We start from the raw sequence: 16,004 nt of genomic DNA, 5'->3' as shown, positions 1-16,004 counted from the left end.
TTTGCATGAGCGTTGTGCATTGTGTGTGCTAGCGTAGTGCTGTATTGTGTGTACCAGTGTAGCGCTGTAGGTAGTGCTGTATTATGAATAGTGTTTATATTTGTGACCATGTGTAGCATTGTAGGTAGTACAGGATCGGTATGTAGTGTTATATTATGTGGATAGTTAATGATGTACCTGCAGTGATTGCTGTTGATGCTATTGCAGCTGGACCAGGCCAATTCGACCCATCGCTGTATTACCAGTTCAGCGATGAAGTCCAACCCAACAAACCCAGCCATGGAGCAATACATCCTGGACATTGACTAACCTGATGATCAAGCACAGCTTAGGCAAAACAAGGTCCAGACAATGAAACAGTCACCGCAGTGTTAGGAAATATTAGTTCGTAGCCAGCGGTAGATTCCAGCCGGTTGTTTCTAATTTGTAAGGTTCTTACGGACAGCCGCGTTAATTTAAGGGTTGATATTGTTTCGTCATGACAAGGTGCAGCTAGTTTTTATGTTAAGAGTTATGTCAGTGTCTACAACTTTAGTTTGTGGGTCCCGATGGTAGCCTGGCACGTTATTTTCATTCAGCTGCTGAATCACAGACAGGCGACATTCGGGTGATTGTGTCACGGGTTTCCCGCGCATATCGACGTACTTCCGTTCGGTTCCTGTTCAACTGCCTTGTTTAATGTCTCCCACCCCTATAATATGGGTAATCCTCATGGGTCCTGGCCAGAGTAGGCCAGAGGATGGCTTTGTTGCTTTTTCTTTGCTCTTTAACATTCACATTGCTGTAATTCCAGCGATGCCTATGTTTTGATGTTACCTGATGTTACTTACGCGTACTAGAATCTGTAATTTACTAAGAAAGTTCAATTCGAAATATACCACGTTATATATGATGGCAGCTTGTATTTATGTTGCTTCAGGGAAACATGGCTAAGATCAAGGACCTGTTCCTTCATAAAGAAAGATGGCCTTGAGCCGACCCTGCAGACATACATCGCCTGCCTGGAGTGTCTCCATCACCAGGAGAAGCTGGACATGGATCTGTGTAGAAGTATTATTGACGATCTGGAAAAACAGGTAAGCTCTAACCATGGTTTATTGGAGCTTTGCACTGAAAGGTGTCAGTAATTTGTAAGCAGTTAGCTTTGTCCGCCATCCTTTGTACATAACGACTGCTATTCTGTATAGTTCATATACAATGAAACAGGGGCCTGGTTCCAGTGGAGAGTGACCAATGAGCATTCAGCTTGCATCAAACTTAATGGCAATATTTCAAGCTTGACAACATTTGTATTGGCCGCGTGGCTGACTGTGCTTCAGTATCATACAATGGTAGAGTTCGTCGACTTAATTCATGAATCGAAAGTTGGTTTCATTTTATCTCCTTGAATTTTTATAAGTAGCCTCATTTTAATTGTTGACTGAATGTAGACATAGTTCATGGTCACACAAAGCTGTGAAGTATTGTTCAGGATGTAAGAGTAAAAAGAGATCTTTTGATTTAAGGGTCTGGAACTGGAGAACATCCTCAATGACTGTCGGCTGAAGAAGGAGGAGCTTGAAGCTGTCATGCAGGTATGGTGGCTGGCTTATTGAGTGGATGGAGTCATTGATGAGTGAGTGAGTGAGTTGAGTGAGTGGTCGATAGAGCAATTGATAAGTGAAATTTTGTGGGTGTATGAAACAACAGTTGAATTAGTGAGTGGACAGAGCCATTGGTAAGTTGAGGGCATGGACAGTGTGAATGGTGAGTAAATGGGTAAGGTGGCCTTTATAGTTATGGTTTTGCCAGGATGTGTGAAATTTTATGCCCTGATGTGGCAAAATAACACTCTATACCGCTGAGCTTTTACATTTTCATTGTCTACATTGATTATGATTTGTTTCCAAAGCAAAGCTTCTTGTCCTACTTCATAAATTAATTAAAAACTAATACCAAGTGATCTAAATTTTAACATTTCATAAAATAAACCACACAGTAAGTGAAGAACAGGGAGGTGGGGTAGCCTAATGGTTAATGCGCTGGCTCATTCACGCTTGAAGACCTGGGTTCAAATTCCCACATGGGCACAATGTGTGAAGCCCATTTCTGGTGTCCCCGCCCGGATGATGTTGCTGGAATATTGCTAAAAGTGGCATAAAACCAAACTCAGTCAGTCAGTCAGTAGTGAAGAACATCATTTTATTTTATTATATTTTTTTTGTCTGTTTGTTCTCTTGTTGGTCAGGGATGGAGATGAATAAAATATAAAAAAGTATGAATGGCCTTGTAATGAAAATGATGTTCAAGCAGCATAGACACAGATGATATTTCCGTTTTTCCCAACAGGTGATTCTCCAGGTGAAACAGGGTTTGCACCGGCCCAGGGCCAGACTTTGAGCCATATTAACGGACCCCTTCTGGAGCCCCTCAACCAACCCAGTGATCAGGTAGGCAGGATACCCAGGAAAAGAATTCATGCTCTGTAAGTAGTTTGTCATGTGTGATCTCTGAAGTGTCGGCACCCATGAAGATCCGGGTTAGAATTGATCTTCAGTAACCCATGCTTGTCGAAGAGGCTAACTAATGGGATCGGGTGGTCAGGTTCGCTGACTTGGTTGACACATGTCATCGTGATCTTAAATGTGTAGATCGATGCTCATGTTGTTGATCACTGGATTGTCTATTCCATACCCAACACTCCACCACCCTGTCATACCCAACACTGGATTATTTATAGACCGCCGCCATGCAGCTGGACAATTGCTGAGTGCGCGGCGTGAAAACTAAATTCACTCGCTCACTCACTGAAGTGTCGGCAATTCAGAACCATTAGAAACAGAGTAAAAATTGCTTCATACAAATATGGACTGCAAGACCTTGCAGCTAAACCATGGTACAGACACACTCAAGTACAATACATGAAACTGCAAGGTTGACCAGGTACACAGGCAGTCTGAATACTATACCTTACACATGGTTCTACACCATATGCCATGCACAGTTTTTGTGTACAGGTGGTGGAACACAATCCCTATGCTGGAGTTGTGTCCCCTGACAGGTTCTCCCAGCAGATGAAAGCTCAGTTGGAGCGTGAGCTGAAGGGTACCGTCACAGTCAAGTCCATCTCCTCCCGGCCCAAAGTTACCAAGAAGATGAAGGACTATGTGAGTTATCTCTCATGAACCTGTGAAGATCCGGGTTACGATTAGTCTTCAGTAACCCATACTTGTCATAAAAGGCGACTAAATGAAGCAGGTGGTCAGGCTCACTGACTTGGTTGGCACATGTCATTGTATCCCAATTTGTAGATCGATCCTCATAATGTCTATCATTGGATTGTCTGGTTCAGACTTGATAATTTACAGATCGCCAGGGTTTGGTGTTAAACAACAAACATACAAATAAGACAAAATCTCTCCTGCCTTGATACATGAGTTTGAAAGATGGTGTTCAGTGTAAGACATGTTGCTTACGTTTGAAGAGGTTTTAGGTGATGTCAAACCTAGCACAATAACTGATGAAGTTGAATCACAGTCAAATTAGAATGTATGATAGAATCTCATGTTCTGCATTGGTTTGTGTTGCCTCAGACAGTTAATGCAAAATGACATAAAGAATCCCTGATAAAAATGACATTAAAGAATCTCTGATATGATTTGTTTCTGTTCTAGCGTGAAGAAACTGGACGCTCGTGAGAAGTCAGTGGCGGATATGTTCAAGAAGGGTCTGGATAAAAGGTCCGCTTACTTGACACGCAAGTCTAAAGGTGAGTCATGCTGTAATGTGAAATCCGCCACTTGACAACACAAGTCTAAAGGTGAGTCATGCTGTAATGTGAAATCCGCTACTTGACACGCAAGTCTAAAGGTGAGTCATGCTGTAATGTGAACTCTGTTGTTACTGACACGCAAGTCTAAAGGTGAGTCATGCTGTAATGTGAACTCTGCTACTTTGACACGCCAAGTCTAAAGGTGAGTCATGCTGTAACGTGAACTCCGCTTACTTGACACGCTAAAGTCTAAAGGTGAGTCATGCTGTAATGTGAACTCCGCTACTTGACACGCAAGTCTAAAGGTGAGTCATGCTGTAATGTGAACTCCGCTTACTTGACACGCAAAGTCTAAAGGTGAGTCATGCTGTAATGTGAAATCCGGCTTACTTGACACGCGCAAGTCTAAAGGTGAGTCATGCTGTAATGTGAAATCCGCTTACTTGACACGCAAGTCTAAAGGTGAGTCATGCTGTAATGTGAAATCCGTTACTTGACACGCAAGTCTAAAGGTGAGTCATGCTGTAATGTGAACTCTGCTACTTGACACGCAAGTCTAAAGGTGAGTCATGCTGTAATGTGAACTCTGCTTACTTGACACGCTAAAGTCTAAAGGTGAGTCATGCTGTAAGAACTCCCGCTTACTTGACACGCAAGTCTAAAGGTGAGTCATGCTGTAATGTGAACTCTGTTACTTGACACGCAAGTCTAAAAGGTGAGTCATGCTGTAATGTGAACTCCGCTACTTGACACGCAAGTCTAAAGGTGAGTCATGCTGTAATGTGAACTCCGCTACTTGACACGCTAAGTCTAAAGGTGAGTCATGCTGTAAATGAACTCCGCCACTTGACATGCAAGTCTAAAGGTGAGTCATGCTGTAACGTGAACTCCTCGCTTGACACGCAAGTCTAAAAGGTGAGTCATGCTGTAACGTGAACTCCGTTACTTGACACGCAAGTCTAAAGGTGAGTGCATGCTGTAATGTGAACTCCGCTACTTGACACGCAAGTCTAAAGGTGAAGTCATGCTGTAATGTGAAATCTCGCTACTTGACACGCAAGTCTAAAGGTGAGTCATGCTGTAATGTGAACTCCGCTTACTTGACACGCTAAGTCTAAAGGTGAGTCATGCTGTAATGTGAACTCCGCTTACTTTGACACATAAGTCTAAAGGTGAGTCATGCTGTAATGTGAACTCCGCTACTTGACACGCAAGTTCTAAAAGGTGAGTCATGCTGTAATGTGAACTCTGTTACTTGACACGCAAGTCTAAAGGTGAGTCATGCTGTAATGTGAACTCTGTTACTTGACATGCAAGTCTAAAGGTGAGTCATGATGTAATGTGAAATCTGTTACTTGACACTCAAATCTAAAGGTGAGTCATGATGTAATGTGAAATCTGTTACTTGACACTCAAATCCAAAGGTGTCATGCTGTAATGCAGAAATCTGTTACTTGACACGCATAGTATAAAGGTGAGTCATGCTGTAATGTGAAATCTGTTACTTGATGCACAAATCTAAAGGTGAGTCATGCGCTGTAATGTGAAATCTGTTACTTGACACGCAAGGCTAAAGGTGAGTCATGCTGTAATGTGAAATTTGTAACCTTGACACGCTAAAGTCTAAAAGGTGAGACATGATGTAATGTGAAATCTGTTACATGACATGCAAGTCTAAAGGTGAGTCATGCTGTAATGTGAAATCTGTCACTTGACACGCAAGTCTAAAGGTGAGTCATGCTGTAATGAGAAATCTGTCATTATGTGTCTGTTACTATGATACCTTTACTATAAAAATGATACACATATCTTTCATCTGTTTTAGTCATGTGTTGTGTTTCCAGGTACCCATGGAGTGTCCCCCTGCGCCCTACCTGAAGTTGCTGCCTCCAGACTTAATATGTCGACTGTGTGTTCACGGCACGCATAAGATGACCTTCAGCAAAATATACTTGCTGTAAGAGGCAATTTAATGGAACTGGGTGGTCAGGCTTGCAGATTAACTTGATCTATCTTAGTGTCACAGTTGCTTAGATTGAAGATCATGATGTCAATCAGTGGATTGTCTGGTCCAGATTTAGTGAATTATTGATCTTTCTGATGTTTCTTGAAAATTGCTGTTTGGGGTTTTAAACAATAAGCAAGCATTGTCAATATCAGATATCAGTACAGATGTAGGACAAGGACAGTGGACACAAGGAAACAGAGTGGACAGGCATGGACAACGTGGTGGACAAAAAGGACAATGTGGTGGCATGACAGGAAGGATGGTAGGAAGGACAGACACAACGACATGACAGTGGACACACAAGGACAAGGACAAGGACCAGTGGACAGACACAGGAAGGACAACGACAGGACAGTGGTGGACACGACAGTGGACACGACATGGACAACGATCAGGACACAGACAGTGACTTGTGATGACAGTGGACAAGACAGTGGAAGGACAGTGGACAAGGACAGTGGACAAGGACAGTGGAACACAAGATGACAGTGGTGGAAGGACAGAGTGGTGGACAAGGACAGTGGATTGTGGTATGACAATGTGTGAGATGTCATGACAATGTGGTGGGTGGTGGGTATGACAGTGTGTTTGGTAAGGATGGTGGTGGGATGTTGATATGACAGGGTGGTGGGTATGACAAATGTGAAGGATGCAGGGCCGATAGCGGATTAGTGATAGGAAGACAGCAGTGTGGTGGTATGACAGTGGTGGGGTGGATGAATTTGACAGGTTGGGTATGACAGTGTGGTGGATGTTGTAAGACAATGTAATGGTGTATTGGGTACGACAGTGGACTTGTGGTGGACAGTGGACAAGGAAATGAAGGAAGGTGGATAAAGAGATGCTGCGGGTGCTTAACGTGAAGGGGTGGTGGGTATGACAACGTGGATGATGGCCGGAAGGATGGACAATGTGGATGTGGTTGTGGGTATGACAGAGCGGATGGACAATGATAGTGGTGGGATGGTTGCAGGACAGCTGTGACAAATGAAAGTAAGTGGAGGTGATATGACAGGGTGGCTGGTATGACAGGGGTGTCTGGTATGAGAATATGGTGCTAATGATAGAGGAAGGGATGCAGGCGACAGGGTAAGTGGACTGTGGATAGCGATAGGGTGGCTGGTAGAACAGTGGAATGGTGGGTATGACAATGTGATGGTGGATTGACAGTGCAGGGGCTGTGGGTATGGTGGAGGGTGGTGGGGATGAGTATGACAGGGGGTGGAGTGATGGATATCCCAGGGTTGTGGGTATGACAGTGTTGGGTGTGGTGGATATGACAGGGTGTGGGGGTGGGTGGTGGATAACCCAGGGTGGTGGGGTGATGGTTATGACAGGATGGTGGGGTGGTGGTAATGACAGGGTGGTGGGATGTTGGGTATGACAGGGTGGTTTGTTGATTGTGCAGGTGCTCAGTTGTTTATGTAATCAGCTACAACAGGCAATAACTGTTCTGTTTGTGCTGTAGATCGGTCAGCTGTACCAGCAATACGCGACAGCACTATAATGACAAAGACTTCCCCTTTCTCCAACCACAGAGAGTGCTGGCATCACATCATCACCAAGGAGGGCATGTGGTCATCATTGGTAAAGTACCCAGTAGTTACTGCTATATAGAGTGCTGTGGGGTAGCTTAGTGGTTATAGTGTTTGCTCGTCACGCTCGAGACCCCGCTTCAATTTCCCACCAGGGTACAATGTGTGAACCCTAATTTGTGTGTCCCCTGCCATGGTATTGCCGGAGTATTGCTAAATGCAGCATAAAACTAAACTCGCTCACACTCTCTGATATATAGTATGCCGCTGGCTAGCCTAGTAGTTAAAATGCCCTCGCCAATGATGTTCTGTTTAATTGTTGATTGGTTAGTTTGTCATTTAGCTCAACACACAGTAGTATTTCATCTTAGTTATCAAGTTATCAAGTTGATATTATTGCTTTTATGATTAATGTGATCACAATAACAATACAATCAACCATGGTATGACATCTTCATTTGGATCAATTTCTCAGTTGTCCTGTGTGTTTTACAGGATGTTCCATCAAAACCCTGGCCAGACCACATCATGAAGTCAGTAAAGTGTTACCTAGCAACCTCTCATCCTGTCATTGTACACTAGTTATGTTGTTCTCGTATGCGGCGAAGTTACACTAGTTATGTTGGGTGAGGTGAAATTGGGTTTAACGTCGTGCTTGAGAATATTTCGCCTATATGACAAATGTGCATGCGTGTGTATGTGTGCAAGCGGCTGCTGGTACTAGCCCAGACTGAAGCTGGTTTTATAGTGCTAGCCCACTGACATACCATGCGCGCAGTGAAGCATGAATACCCCACTCAGACACATTATACTGACTCGATTCGACCAGTCCTTTGTTGTAACGCATTAATGGCGCCAGGCGCAGGGACCAAAAAGTACCATATTTTAACGTCTTTTTGGTATGACGCTGGTCAAAGATTGAACCCGCGACCTTTCGGCCTCCGGCAGACGCCTCTAACCACTACACCATGGAAGCCGATCCAGTTATGTTGGGGGCTTTGGCGGCAAGGCGCCAGTCCAGTGATCCAATGAGGTTGAGGTGTTGGGATCGAGCCCACCTGTGACCGGGTGTAAAACCTTGTCAGTACAACATCATTAATCCCAACTCTCCACTCATGCTGTTGGACCGCTCTGTGGTGTAGTGGTTAGAGCCGTCCGCCGGAGAGTGGGAGGTCATGGGTTCGATCCCCGACCTGGCCTTACCAAAAGACGCTAAAATATGGTACTTGTTGGTCCCTGCCTGGCCGCATTAATGTGTACAACAAGGACTGGTCGGCTCGAGTCAGTATAATGTGTGTCTGAGAGAGGGATATTCATGCTTCACAGCCGCATGGTATCTCAGTTGGCTAGCACTATAAAATCAGCTTCAGTCTGGGCTAGTACAAGCAGCCGCACATACACATACACACGCATGCACGCCATCATATGCACGAAATATTCTCCAGTACACGACGTGAAAACCCAATTTCAACCTCACCTCACCTCACTAATGCTGTCATTGTGCCTGCCCACTCCTCCAAGCTATCATAATTTGCTCTGTAACCTAAAATCAGTCAGAGATTATGCTAAAATTGTCCATTTCAGTCTGATAAGTCAAAGTTCTCTTTCTTTCAGTTATCCTGAGAGTTATTTCCAAACTACACTCTCACTTAGATTTGTAATTTAACCATCATCACATGAATGGCCATTGTCACCTGCATGTTTTGTCTGTCCTCAGATTGGGAAGACCTTTGTTCGATGTCATCCTGTATGACATGAAGATAGATTCTAATTTATTCAGGAACACAAATGAAAGGTGAGGACAAACCTGGGTCTTAAACCCATAACGCACACATATCTGCCATGTAGGTCATCAGTTGAGTATCAGTCCTCAATAGTGAGTGAGTAAGTTTAGTTTTATGCCACACTCAGCAATATTCCAGCTATGTATGGGCGGTCTGTAAATAATTGTGTCTGGACCAGACAATCCAGTGATCAACAGCATGAGCATCTATCTACGTAATTGGGATACAATGACATGTGTCCTTCAAGTCAGTTAGCCTGACCACCCAATCCTGTTAGTCGCCTCTTACGACATGCATGGGTTACTGAAGATCAGTTCTAATGGAGATCTTCACAGGTCAGGTCCTATGCTGAGGAGAATAAGATGAACTGAGAGGCCATGCTTGGGGACTGATTGATAGCTTATCAGATCAATATCTATGTGGATCACATGATCTGGATGAGTGTGTTGCCTTGTGTGTCCAAACTGGCTTGATGTTGCTCTTAATTTCAATCACTAGTTTACATGGTCCACTGTTGATTACTTAAGCCGTATTTACAGGCTGCCATAATATAGCTGGTATATTGCTGACTGTGTGACTGTTTGTCATTGTCAACAATATGCTATTGTACTATATCATAGGGATACCCATGAATTGGTCTTCAGCAACCTATGCTTGCTGAAAGAGGCTTAACTAACGGATCGGGTGGTCAGACTCGCTGTCTCGGTTGACATAGTATCCCAATTGTGTAGATCAATGCTCATGCAGTTGATCAGTGGATTGTCTGGTCCAGACTCACCACTTACAGACTGTCGCCATATAGCTGGAATATTGCTGAGTGCGGCATGAAACAACAAACCAACATGGACATCAGTTGCTTCAGTTAAGTTATGAGGTTCTTTATTAAATTCAGTCAACTTTATGAAGGGTTTGTGCTTCTCTCTTGATCACACTACATGAGACTTTCATTGGTATCAAATCAAGGCTGACGATTATACTACTATTGCCATATGCTCTGTTTGTAGGAAGATGGTGCCAGCCTTCTACTCCGGTACAGAACATCACGGGCACAGAATGATTGAAGAACTGAAAGTAAGTAGACTTATTCTCTCTCTGTCTCCAGCAGGAAATCCTGTGATGCTCCAATCATGTTGTGACAGTTTTCTGGGTTTCTGTTGGGACTCCCTCAGCAGAGTCTGTTCTCCAGATTGACCAAAGTGTGCACAGAAAGAATACCCAGGAAGTCACCATGAATCTTTTCACCAACAACTGACTAAAATGGATATTAACTTGTCTGTGTGTTGTTTGAGTGTCATCATTTTGTTTGCTGTCAGCAAGGAAGTCTGGTCCAGGCAATCTGGTGATTGAAATCATGAACATCAATCTGGATATGATGATATGCAAACATGTCAGCAAATCTGACCACCAGATCCTGTAACTTGCCTCTTACAACCAGCATGGGTGGCTAATGACCAATTCTAAACCAGGACTTCATGTTGAAGTATGTAGTCATCGTGAATGCCAGTGGCATGGATTATTGCTTGCACTGTTACTAACTGATTAATCGGGCCTGATTATTTTCATGATTATTTACATGAACATCACTTCGAGTTAAAATGACAAACTGTCTCAGGGCCGAAATGTGGTGTAATATGGCGCCTCTGTCTTTCCAGCCGAATCCGGACCTTAGTGCGGTCTATCAAGCGCTTGACCTTGATGAAATGACCTCTGACACCAGCGACCTCCCAATGCTGGTTCCACCGATCCCCTGGGTGTCGATGAATCATGGGGATTTCTGCTGGGATCAGGTACATATTCCTACCTGTCTGTCATTAACTATGTACAGGTATAGAGTAATGTGTGTCCTTTGAAGTTAATCATCAAATATGGGTTTCCACATTAATTGAAAATTATGACAGTTTTTTATATCTCCACTTGAAGATATGTTTCTGTAAGATACAACCAACCTCTTTCCACCATGACTACTTGTTTCTTTCCCAATATTAGAAACACACCCCATTACTATAGAATCCATTAGCTATCAGAGTTTCTGTTTCTCTTGTCATTTTGAGGTAAAACCATATTTTTTCCTTATCCTGACTCATGCTCTTTTGCTTGTCTTCTTCTTCTTGCTAACATAGTGGAAACACTTGTATCTCCTTAATTGAAGCTCCCTTCAATGTAAAATCACTAATTAGTACTCACCACGAGTTGCTCCCCTTTAATCCCTTTGGCGGGAAAGGTGTCGCCACCTTACACCTCGTGCTTCACTCTCTCCTTCTTAGCCCAGTGAGCAGGATGCTAGAGCCTGTGTCTCCTTACACAACATATCCTTTGATTTTTCTTAGTTTATTACTTCTTATAGTGTACTATAGAGGTATAGCTAGTATCCTTCAGTAATTTGTATTGATTATTTATCGTATTTCTACTGTTTATTCACGTGTATTCGTGATTGTTCAGCTAGTATTACGTTGATGAAAATCTGTACTATTTGTAGATTACGTTTTTCTGCCTCAGATCCGCATGTAATATGCCCAGTGTTTCCGTGAGTTTTGAATTTACCAGTCCATGGGACTGGTAAGCCTCAAATATACCAGTCCCTTGTTATTTTCACCAGTCCACTTCTTTTCCATGTTAAATAAAGATAACAACAAGAATGTGTGTGTGTGTTTGTGTTTCATTTTTAATAACAACAAACGATCAAACTCATTCAACATGAAATGTGAAATGACGCCACGTTACTAGTAAACCGCGCAAGTTTGTTTGGCAGTACTTGTACAGTTATCAACTGTTAATTACACTTTTCTTTTCTTGGTTTTAATGGAATAGTTCGATGCTCTCGAGAAGTCTAAACGGTCATTAGCATGCATGTTGAGAATCATTAGATTGTTCATAATGATGCTGCGCGAAGACGGTTTCTGCTTGCAGTGTGGATTCTATTTTGCAAGCTAAATCCCTCTCGGCAGGCACGCTTACTCACCGTATTGTGAGCGCAATTTCAGCTTAGAGTACTGAAGTCTGGGAAGATGTCAGCATATTCAGTTATAAGAACTTTGCAAGTCATGTCAAAATTACCACTTCCAATGCCAGAATTGACACGCTTGAATTGCTGGAATCACGGTTTAATCGATCCCGGTCGATATAAGGCGCCGTGGACGCCATTGTTGTCTTGACCAATCACAGGGCAGAAGTGATCTAGAAGCACCGTGAAGGGAATCCCCACCATAGTTGGCTAGATCTTCTTTCTATCTGGATATTTGTCATGATTAAGCACATTGTCCAACGCTTGTAGAAGGTCCAGAGATTTCTCTGGGAATCTCCTATCAAGGGAATCCACAAGATCTTCAATAAAGCACGCCCTCATTGTATTGAAGGCTTCCATTGATCGCTTGTCAGCATAGGTTATGGTAATTCCTCGAACTGACTCGGTCCTTCTTCATATTCCCTTCTAGGAACTTTTCGCTTCTCCCCCTTTCTTTAATCAAATATTGGAGTGATTCCTTAGTGGACAAGACCATTGGTCCGATGATGGCCAGATTTAACACTTCTCTTTGGAAACGGTCACAAGTTTTTCCATCAGCTGCAAAACGCCACTCAACATGTATGTTGTTGCAACGAAAGAATACGCCAGTTTTTGAAATTCCAGTTGCTGCCGTATTGTTCCGCTCCTCACTCTCCTCTTCGATCTCCATGACTAATGCAGGCCAGTTACGCTTTGGTTGAGTTTACAGCCCGCCCTAAAGAGAGCCATCTAACAGCACATGGTTGTTTTATGCTCGAAAACTCGAATCATCCAAAACTTCACTAAGTTCCTCAGTCTTCATGCACTTCGCCGCTGAATACTGATAAAGTTTGTACACCTGATTTAATGTATTGCGGTACTCTGTAATAGTTCCTGAAAGTTTAGCAGCATCCTGTGAAGCTAAAGCCACGCTGATGGGCAATGCAATGCACATGGATAAGAAAAGGTGAGTCCTGTGTAAGTCTAACACCGACGCCAGTTTTGCGCCTGTCATGACACTGGCACCGCCAGTTCCCAAACCAATGATTTTTTCGAGTGGAATGCCCCATTGGTCAGCTACCTGTCGACTTTCTCAGCAATGCACTCCGTGATACCGCTGTGCACTGTGAAATTTCCTAAAAAGATAGTCTCTGCTTTTCCATGGTGTACTAAGCGCAGCAAACATGATGATGAGTTTTTTCCACAGTTACGCTCACAGTTTCATCCATGATTAGCCCGACAAACCGACTTTGGCGCATAATTTCTGTTTAAGATTCTCAATGGTACACTCAGTTAATGCTTCTTCCATTTCACAATTGAATCAGAATGTGAGTATATAACTCCACTTAAAGATGAACAGCCATTTCTCTTCTGTAGGTCAATAAGCCCCTTGAACTTGTTTCTTGGTACATTTTCCTTAGCCATATATAAAACTGTGCGATCATAGCAGTCAAGCTTATCATCATTTTTCGGCCTGAATATCACTAATGTGAGATTCCATAGCCTTCTTTTGAGATAAACGAACCACTGCTTCATGATGGCTAGCTGTCACGGTGCTCTTTAAGGGCAGATTTTGAAATTGATACAGCCTTTGTAAAGCCGCTTATTTTAGCGCAGCCTCACAAATTCGACAAAACATAACACCCGCCCCGACTGCTTTTGATTGTCATATCGAGCCATGGAAACTCCTCTTCCAGTCGGTATTGAATTTTCTGGACTTTTGGATTTTGTTTCACATACTGTTTTGCTGGAAGTTGATTGTTTCTCGCTTACGCCTAATTTTCGCTTAGAACCAAAGAGCCCAGAAAGCGCTGCTCTGCTTTGAGGTCCGCCATTTTCAAACTGAAAACTTAGGGACCGCTCATAATTTAGAGCAAGTGATGATGATGATTTTTAAAGAAGCATGAACAATGTGAATGGATCCCCTAAAATGTACGCATAAATTATGTGACGCCCCCACTTTGCAAATCTTGTACAAAATCAGTGACCTCCGCCCCTTCCCACAATTTCCAAGCTTAATATTTTTATGTACAAAATTGCTTACTCCCCCAGTATATGTGTACAGAATTGTTGACCCCCTGCCTCCCAAGAACAAAATGGGTGACAGCCCTCTTAAAATCATCATCAACACCGTAGCCATACACTATGAATGGTCTCTTAATATGTCCATTCCCCATAGTAAAGTTTTCTTACTATTGGCCCCGATAGAGTATTGAAATCTGATGCATTATAACCTCACGTTTCAAAATGCCTCTCATCTGGATCGAGGCTAAGTTTAGTGACGACCAGCCAATGACAATAATCGCTTGGGACTGTTACTAAAAATAGACACGGAATTCCTTACACGACGTGATATGGTGCAGATCGAATTTACATGGAAGTTTCCTTTAATCTAACAGTTGCTGGTAATTTGTATTGCCAATTTGAGGAAATGATTTAACCGGTGTATTTATTGCCGGTCCCCAGGACTTGTTTGCCATAAATATGCCGGTCCTTTGATTTTTTATCCGTAAAATACCGCATATGCCGGTAAACGGAAACACTGCCACAAGAAGCCGCCGGTGTCAGCGACAGTGACTTCAACAGAGATCTTCATGCAGCCTGATGCCTCTACACTGATGTCAGACATTATTGCTGTGGACCCCATCATTAACTCCGCAGAGAAGGCTCAGACAACATCGCCGCAGACCATCCCTGATGACCTGATGCAGCAAATTATGACGATGATGGAAGACCGGATATAGACTGCAGAAGCAAAGGACCGAGTTTTCACGGCTCCAACGTGAGACAGCACCCCAGAGGCACCCCCGGGCTTAACGAGCAGCCAGGGACGATGTCACCTTCGGGCTAAGGAAGGCACGGACCACCTCCATGAAGGACCCTAGATGTACAGCTCTTCGGAAGGCCTTCGGCGAAGGCGGATAGATCATCACCCTCGCTACCTTCATCCCAAGATGTGGACTCGACCATCAGACATCACGAAAAGCCTTCGCTGGAAGGTCCATCGTGAATTCCCCGACCGACGAGGAAGCTTCGCCAAGGCATTCGCTGAAGGGCAGCTGAATCCAGATCTTCATCATCTAGAAGGACATCGAGGGACTACACAAGAGCTTCGCTGGCGCTATCAACGCTCTCCACACAGGTCACCGAAGATCAACCCATAGACGTAGATCACCTAGACGATCACCTTACAGGTCACCATACAGAGCTGCACAAGCATCGCCGACGTAGAGACAGAAGCACGCAGTCCAGAACAGCACCAACCTCTCATCAATGATGATGGTATAGGAGGATGATGGAGGAGTTATTTTCTCCGATGCTGAGATACCGGTATTGATGGTCAATAACCTAGATCTCTCATCACCATCTAAAATGGCAATGTAGGCTTAGACATATAATAATAATAATAATAAGTGTTCTTGTATAGCGCACAAATCAAACTGCAAGGCAATTTCTCTAGGCGCTAAAAGTTTTTCCCTCGCTCACTGGATGTCAATCTCAACGCACATCGTATTGTCAATCTCAACTCCCTGGGAGCATACAACTCTTGCAGCCACTAGGCGACCGAAGTTATTGTGGCATTCCCATCCTTACGAGGTACCCATTTTACAGCTGGGTGGACTGGGACACATAGTCACAGTACTTTGTCCATGTTTACTGCACGCTGCTGTACCCCAAGAACTGGGTGTTTGCACGCATTCATGTGGCCACCATCTGGTCATATACCAACGGATTCGTGGGTTCTTTAAGTGCACAGGGTTGTGTACTGTACACTAGGGTTGTGACAACACTGGAAAGAGTCTGCACACAAAGTTGACTCCAAGGTTTTACACCCGTCGTCACAGGTGGGCTCGATCCCGCCACCTCAAGCTCGCTGGATCACTAGCCTGGCGCTTTAGCCAGTTCGCCCACCGTTATTTCCACTGATGAAAGAAGACGATGCAGA

At 43.7% G+C, this 16,004-nt stretch overlaps 1 protein-coding gene and 1 long non-coding RNA gene across 2 annotated transcripts in view; both read left to right on the top strand.

Moving 5' to 3' along the window:
* The window catches only part of LOC124291161 (DNA-directed RNA polymerase, mitochondrial-like), a 158,848-nt gene that overhangs the window by 62,972 nt on the left and 79,872 nt on the right, over window positions 1–16,004 (top strand).
* LOC124291173 lies at window positions 7,284–9,028 on the top strand. Its single transcript, XR_006902156.1, has 3 exons — window positions 7,284–7,346; window positions 7,790–7,831; window positions 9,012–9,028. It is a non-coding gene; the product is annotated as an uncharacterized LOC124291173 (long non-coding RNA).

This window comes from Haliotis rubra, unplaced genomic scaffold (genome assembly GCF_003918875.1).
Source record: "Haliotis rubra isolate DU_JTF1 unplaced genomic scaffold, ASM391887v1 Scf484, whole genome shotgun sequence".
NCBI lineage: Eukaryota > Metazoa > Mollusca > Gastropoda > Lepetellida > Haliotidae > Haliotis > Haliotis rubra.
Note: the sequence above shows the minus strand (reverse complement) of the source record. Positions and strands in the feature narration are given on the sequence as shown.